The sequence below is a fragment of the Chelonus insularis genome, unplaced genomic scaffold, assembly GCF_013357705.1.
Source record: "Chelonus insularis isolate UGA/USDA-ARS -01 unplaced genomic scaffold, ASM1335770v1 scaffold_714_pilon, whole genome shotgun sequence".
Classification (NCBI taxonomy): Eukaryota; Metazoa; Arthropoda; class Insecta; order Hymenoptera; family Braconidae; genus Chelonus; species Chelonus insularis.
Window position 1 is genome coordinate 607,871 of NW_023276795.1, and position 8,585 is coordinate 616,455.

Consider the following 8,585-nt stretch of genomic DNA (forward strand, 5'->3'; position numbering starts at 1 on the left):
TTTCTAACAGAGTACATTTTCAAACTTTTCTGCTGAAAAAAAGATTAGAAAAGTATTGAAATCTGGGTAGAATCCTGAATTCAATTGTCATTAAGATTTTCTGTCAAAAGCCAATTTGCTTTAATCTGTTCAAAGACATTGAAAATGAAGCTTAAGTCAAAATTGAGTGAACTGATGTTGAAATATTATTCAAAAAATATCTCCATCAATCTTTCATGACTCTCTTCCTGAAGTATTCAATATATATCTCCATTGTTTATTGATAGCAATATTGTTTTTTATTCAAAAAATATTACCACATTGTTGAATATTGTGTTTTGGAATTGAATTCTTTATTCATATGTTAGTCTTTTAGAATTTGTAACAAATTTATTCAGACCATACTCTTAAATTCAATGTTTAACTTGGTGGAATGAAAATATTGAAAAACTAATGTCGTAAAAAATATGATGGCGTAGTTTATGCATCAATGTTATATTGAGAATCGTGACACTTTGAGAATATTATTTATTATATACCATAACTCTAATCAATATTTTTTTTTGGTAATTTTTTCTAGAATATAAATGAATGCATAATTCCAAAAATAACTTGCTTTTTCAACGAATAAATTTTTTGGTGAAAGGATTTTCATGAATTCGTAGTATATGAAGTATTAGTAAATATATTTAAAGCATACTGGAGCTTTTGAAAAGGAAAATAATTGTACGAGGAATTTGAAAAATGGATCCGAGACGCGTCAGCTGCTCATCGTTCAAGCTGTCTAATTATGATAATTACGGGTCCATGTCCATCCGTATGGAGCTGTCCTGTACACTGGTCGTCATTATAAAGCTTTTGACTCTCTAGCAACAAACAACTGTGTCGAATGAATGAAGCTACTAATCAACATTTCTCTCTCTTTACTCTTCACATAAATACTTAATTTAAGTTTTAAATTAAACAGGTACACAATCACCGAGAGTTGCCAAATCCGTAATTCATAAAATTTTAATAATGATATTCATTAAAATTAAATTAATCTGAGAATAAAAGAAAAACAAATAAACAGAAAAAAAAGAGGAAGAAGAGAATTATAGGAAAAAGACAGGAATCTAATTTATTCTTTCATTTCACAATGACTATTTGCAAAATAATTTTTATCTATTTTTTTTTTACTATTTATGGAATTAGTAAATTAACTGGATCTGTACAAGAATAAAAAATGGTAATACGATATATCAGAAGGATAATATTAAATAAATACACCTGGATATTATCATTGCTAAAACAAAAAATGTTTTGTAAAATCCTTTGACAATCAAAGGGCAATTGCTATAGCTCATTTTTACGTCGTAATAACATATCTTCTATTGGAATCGATAACAATTGAACCCGTGGTTGGAAGCAATAAATTGAACCGATGTCTCTTGTTTCGTGGGCAAATTTCGATTTTCAATAGCGAAAGAAATAAAAAAAATTATTCAATATTGAGAGAAACGTGATCCAGTCAAATGTGAGCGACCAAAATGGTTGCAATTAGAAGATATAGTCAGTATTTGGTAAGCCATTGTTTTCTGACCACCTGTGACCACATTTGTAAATCGTTTCATCTATAGTCTACTTTTATTCAAAAAATGTGAGAACTTAGAGGAATAAAATATATACAGTTACTTCTTGGTACAACTCTGAATAATAATGATCAAAGATCAACATAATTTTCAGAGAATTATATTTTATTATATTAGGGACGATGGTACCAACTGCAAACTACTGATTCGCGTATTTCTATATCACAGTCATATTGTTCTGAATTTATCCCCAACTGAATGGCAAGCTTTGATACACAGCGGAGATTAAATCAAGACAATTGAAAGATATGAATATAACTCAATTTTCGATATAAACAAAAGTCCTCGCAACACAAAAAAAAAATTCGACGAAAATAAATTGAAATTCTTTATTAAACTCGACGTTTTTGTGTAAATTACTCAGCTTTATATTTATTGAAGTAGATTTGAATATCCTGGTAATTGAATAGATTACTTTATGGAAAATTTGATGCAGTTATCAGCACGATATTCTGATCAACTTTTATTGATGAATGTTCTCTTTTTCAACGACACTGATTCAATCATCAGATTAATCATTATTAAATACTTTCATCGTATTATGTTTGATACAAAAATCGACCAATTATATCAACCTCTTTCATAAAAATAATTTAAAATAATACGCTTTTTCGAGGTATAAATGGCAAACGATATCATAAAATTTGAATAAATATTTAATAAAAACAAATGCAATAAGAATTTTATTTTTTTTTTACATAATTGTAATTACAATCTGTTCCGATTAAACAATAAATAATTGTGATTATTTATTTATGTAAATTAGAAGGTCTTATAATATTTTAGAGTCCTGAAAACCTTTTGGTCTTCACTTTATCAATCTTGATGGTAAATCTAGTGGCTTGGATTTCTTTCTGGAGTCCATGTGTTTCGTTATTCTTATCCAGAATCGTTGAGCATTTACTAAGACTCTAAGAGCTTTGGATTGATGTCGTTGTATTACTTGGATTAAGCTAAGACAGCTGGATGCCATATGTCCATATTGGCTTGATGATGACTTTGTGAATCATGAATTTGTTTTCTAATGACAGCTTTGAGTGTCTGCCTGTCAACCAGTGGAGTTTTTTAAATCTAAGATCTAGCTTTCTACACATTATGGATAAACGTTGTTTCCAATTGAGTCTCAGGTCTAGGTACACTCCTAGATACCTGATTTCGCAATAAGAATGACGATGATTTAGTTATGATACTTGGTAGCCAGTTTGAATGTGAGTAATTTGATACTTTAGATAAGTAAATGAATTAAACTTCTTAGCAGATACTCCAATAAATTTTTTGTCGATTGAAAAAATGCAAATCTGAAATAGAGATTACCATAAAAACTAATCATTCCCATTCTTTGAATATTCTCAGAGAATAGACGAGATTTAACACGACAATGCAATCGGTTGTAATCATACCAAAGTGGAGGTCACTACTTGATGGAAATGCATGTGAATAACGGGTGCATGTGAACTATCCAATACTGACGTGAGCTGAATTTGAACTTGTTACAAGAGCTTTCAGGCTACCTATTTTCATTGTTTACTCAATAATTTAGTAAGGATTATCAGAATAAATTGTTTGACTATATGATTGCTTTGACCAGCAAGTGTGAAGTAATTGCTTTGAACAGGAATCATGTTTATGAAATTTTGCATTTACCATATATACATAAAAACTTCTTCCAACACATATATTTTAGGTTTAATAAAAAATTTTAAAATTCATGGAATTAATGATTTACACCGGATTTACTAGTTTTTTTGTAAATTTTATTTTATTAATATGCGCAAAGAGAGAACTGGGACAACCGGAACAAATGTTATGGGGACAAAATTGTAGGTGTTAAGCACGCGTGGATAAAATCAAAATATACAGAGATGAATTGGTGCGATGTGATTTCACAAATACGTGTGTTGAGGAATTATATTTTTTTATTTGAGTCCTTTATCCAAAATAAACTAAAACTCTTGTTATAAATAACAAATGAAATATTATTGATCATTAGGAATTCCAGCTTTGGTATGAGAAAAAAGGAAGGTTGAAATTTTATTGGAAATAGCTAAATAATTCAAATAAAAGCTGCAAATTAAGACACTGAAATAAAGGAAAATGAGAAAAGAGGTAAATGGAGTCGCTGAAAAAAGAGATAACTTACTGTAAAAATCTGTGGATTCTAAAAATTTTCATGCATATTATTATTAATTATTTAGTTAATTAAAGTTCAGACCACTTATAATTAGTGTCATTTACTCCACTCTTTTTTTAATGAACGATTCTTTAAATAGAAACGAGAAGAACACAATTAGCAATAAAAAATGTGTATGGATATCTTAAGATAAACATTTTTTTCAATTTTTTTTCTACTAAAAATCGATATTCTGTCGGTTGAAATAAAATTATAAATATAAACTGTAAGGGAAAATTGCAAAAAATTGAGTAAACACGTTACACCATCTTGTTTTCCTATGAAATGTGTATAATGTTGATACATGTACAACAAGAAGGATAGTGTGTGAGTGCTACATACTCGTGATATATGTATCATGATATATATATTTCAATATATTTTTTTTTTGGCTTAGAGGACAGTTCAAAGGGAGCATACGAAGCCAAAAATTGATTGAAAACTGAAAAAAACAATTTTTATATCGAAACCAAACTGGAAAAAATGTGTTTACGATTTTACATCTGAACATTTTTTCAATCAACGTTTTTTCTGGTGATCGACATTTTTTTGGTAAATTTATTTAGAAACTTTAATGTCAATAAAATATAATATACAAAAAAAAGACATACATATGTTCCTGTTAATAATCAGTGATAAATTGTGGATTATGGTAAATGTTAATATAAAACATTTGGAAAGTAAATATACAATATATTAGAAATATCTGTCTCACGTTTGTACAGTATGTATTATTACCCAATCACATTTTTCAACGTATTTCTTTCGTATGTTTCCTGAACCTTGGAACACGATATTCATCCAAACTATCTGACGATAATGGGACATTCAACTTTTCGAGAAACCGTGCACGGTAAATGGGTAAGCGAATTTCCGTTGAGGAAGGAGTGCAAAGGAATGAGAAACGTGACCTCAAGGAGCAACGACTTCTCGCGGTTTCAAAGACTTACTCGTTTTCTCGTTCCATTCTTTCTTCCCACTTGCATTTAAACAATTTTTTCTACTTTTTTTTGAGCTTTTTGTGATATTCAACTTTCATTGGCGTACAGGGGCAGCCATGAACAGTAAAATGACATCTCATTTATGGAGACAGAAGTAAAGGCAACCCAAGCATATTTCAGAGGAAAGTTTTCAACGGTGTATGCAAAATAATCTGTAAAATAATAATAGAATCTTATCATTCTTTTTTATTTCACTGTTATAAATATAACTTTTTTATTCCAGTGACAGAAAAAACTGTCATCAAATTCAAAATTATTTTCGGCTTATCATGACTTACTTATATTCTAATCACATTATCCTAGTAGGAAAGCACGACTGACCATTTCTAGCTCAACACTGGATTGTAGTTGACCAATGCTGGCCTAATGTTAAGCAGCAAAGTCCTGTCTTCCTGCTAAGAAACATGTTTTACATGACTCTATTTAAACTATTCAGGTGTCATCACTGCTTCCAAGATATTTATTATAAAATGAAAATATCAGTCTCATTTATTTAAACTAAGAATTTTCGAAAACACCATAAATCGTGTAACAATTTATCAATCTTTCTCTCTCTGATACATTCAACATAATCCATAATTGAATGTCGTTCGTTTACCGTTTACATTTCGAGTGTCGGATGAGTGTTTCGTTGAATAGTAGACATGTTTATTCGTATAAATTTATGAGCATGGGGAAAATTTGTTTTCGGATATGTCAGGATATCCTGACAATATCAAACATATGTCCACAATACAGCAATTACAATCATCCAAATTGTAACGATTTACTCGTCACACTTTCTATAATATCTTTACTGATATGCCAATAGCATTCTCCTACTTTATTGCCTGAATTGTTTTCATACGAAAACTATCGAATTTTCAATTCTACGATGGCTTTATTAATACATTTTTATTATCATCATATCTGAAAAGAAGAAGAAGTTGAATAATTCTGGATAAATATCCAGTAAATTTCTCTTTTTTGTAGAAAATTATTTAAATTATTTTAATTCTCTTTTTGTTTGCAAATGTTTTTTTGCAAATCGAGTCATGGTATTTTTATGAGGATTTTCCAAGCTCTCCAATTCGATCTGTACTATTATTTGTTCATAATTTGTAGGTACTTTAAACCAAAAATAACTTTTTCACTTTAGTACGAATGGGCATGAATAAAAGCTAGAAAATTTGCACTTTGAAATCCATTGAAAAAAAATACTGAATTGCATGGAGATAAATTATTTAGATTTCAAATCTACTTTTTTACGAATTAAAAAAATAATTCTCAGCTTTTCAACTTTGTTTTTTTTTTCTAACAACTGATGCAATTTTAATCTTATAGATTTTTTTTTCTACACTTGAGGTAAAAATTTTTTTAATGATTTCTATAAAAGTCGAGGTTGATTATACTAAGTATATCAAGAACATTGGAAAGGTCACATAGTGAGAGATGGCATGGTAAATTACGTTGTCTACAAAGGGACGGATTTGAAGCAGAAGTAAGACGACTGAGTGAGACCGAGGGAAAATGCAGAGTAGAATACAATGTTAAAATGGGCAAGCTGAAGGTAAATCTGATGGAGATTAAAGCGACGACAGTACAAACTAACAAATTTATATAGACAGTGCTTTAATGAAAGACAACACTCACGTTTTGTAATTATATTATATCAATTACACAACGAGACTACGAAATCATGTATAATTAATTCATATTTGTATGACTGACATGCAGACTTACTATGAATTAAGCATATCACATTATTGCTTCATGAAAGACCATTTTAGAAAGGACTTTATATCTCCATAAACTCACGACAAATCTCTGGTATTTGAAATCTCTAATGAAAGTATCTGATGTTATTGTGTCGTAATGTTGATGAAGTAAGAAGTAAATTCTATTAAAATTTCCCTCTTATTGTCAACTCACTTCTGCTTCACTTACTTAATATGGACCATATGAAGTTACATCTCACAAATTGCGTTTATCAACAATGGCTAATTGCCGTCGGGAATACTGTTCAACTATGAAGTGACTCATAATTAACCTAATAGAAACATGAAAATTAAATTATCGGATGACAAGAAGACTAAGTGAAGTGTAAGAACTCTGAGGAAATGTTATTTAAGGATGCTATTAGCTGAAAATAACCTCATTTTAATAAACTAATATCTTAACTTAACAGCAGTATCCATTTATAAATTATTGCAAAAATATATTCATACTTTCTTTCATAATATTTATGACAATTTAATCAGTTTATCGGTACATTGAGAAAAAAATTTATTAAGCACAGTAATTTTGATTTATTAATAATGTCGTGTAAGTAATTTATCCATGAACAAGTAATATTTTTCTCAATTAATAAAATCCAAATTTTATTTATTCTGCTCAATTATTTTTAATAGAATTATCTGAGTATTGGTTTTTTTAATGTTTCATTTGTTTCTAAGATCCATGGTGTTAAAGAAAGTTCGAATTAATTGAATGTCACTGGTACTTAAACTTCTCATTACTTTCAACCAAATATAAAAATATTTTTTTCAAGCTAAGTTTTTTTTAACCCAATAAAATATTTTATTGCAAATATTTCCAATTTTTTTATTGATTAAATTAACATTTTTTTGTATAGCAAAATTTTTTCTCAGTGTACATAATTAAATGTCTGACTAAAATCAGGCAATACTACTTTCAAAAATTCTATGTTATCTATCAATGAATAGGAAACAATTACAAAGTTTACAGCAGGGTTTAGATAATTATCATGACCAATTACCTACAGTAACTATTTCTATTGTCAATGTCGGAATATTTCCGCCTAGATCTGTCTATCCATCATATTCATCAAGACATCATGACGCTCTGGATTGGAAATTATCAGAACTATCAATTTAAAACTTTCGACGGATAGCTTGTGGGTAAGTGAAGAAAGTGAAGGTAAAATATTTTTATTTTAATTCAAGAATAACAAGTGAACTTCTGCTATTGACAAATTAATCATAATTTTAGAAATTGGTTGGTTCAACAGACAAGTCAGGAATCATTTGAATATTGGATAGACATTCGTTCAATATTATCCGAAGAAATAAGATGCATCATACGATACCAAACAAATATGCTAATACGAGTACATGTATGCATAATAATAACGAATAGTTGGATCATCTGTTTGAGACGAATTCATGGAAATTTAAATAACCCATTATTCTTCAATGTAAAATTATTTAAATATTAATTGTAAATAAGTGGATAAATTATTATTTTTTTAATCATAAGATTACTTTTAATTACTTTCAAAAAATAAATCAGTAAATATTCACAGTTTAGTGATTTTCACTGACTCGTTTTAAGAGAGTCAGGTTTTTTTTTGTTATTAAATGAATTTAATGAATAGCAATTCTTTTTTTCTTTATATAAAAAGATATAAAAATAAAACATACAACTGGGATGTTACATTTTTCATAATTTCAGTGAATCGTTAAATTCTGCTAACTATAAAAATAACGAAATAGACATGAACCTATACAAACGAATCAGCTTTTTTTTACGACTGCCTATGCTCGAAACAGATTTATGCATTTATTGAATTGTATTAGAGACTGTTCAAACAAGTCAGTTACATTTCCTGTTTAAAATATGTAAATATACAGATTATCTGAATTTTTGTTATATTTATAATCATAACCTAAATAGTATATGCAACAAAAATAATCACAATAAATAAGACACAACTTTTCTCCTCTCAATGTTTGTCATGACAATTATAACGAATATTATCTGCATTAAAATATGTTTATGATTCTCATGACATTTTTTTTAAAA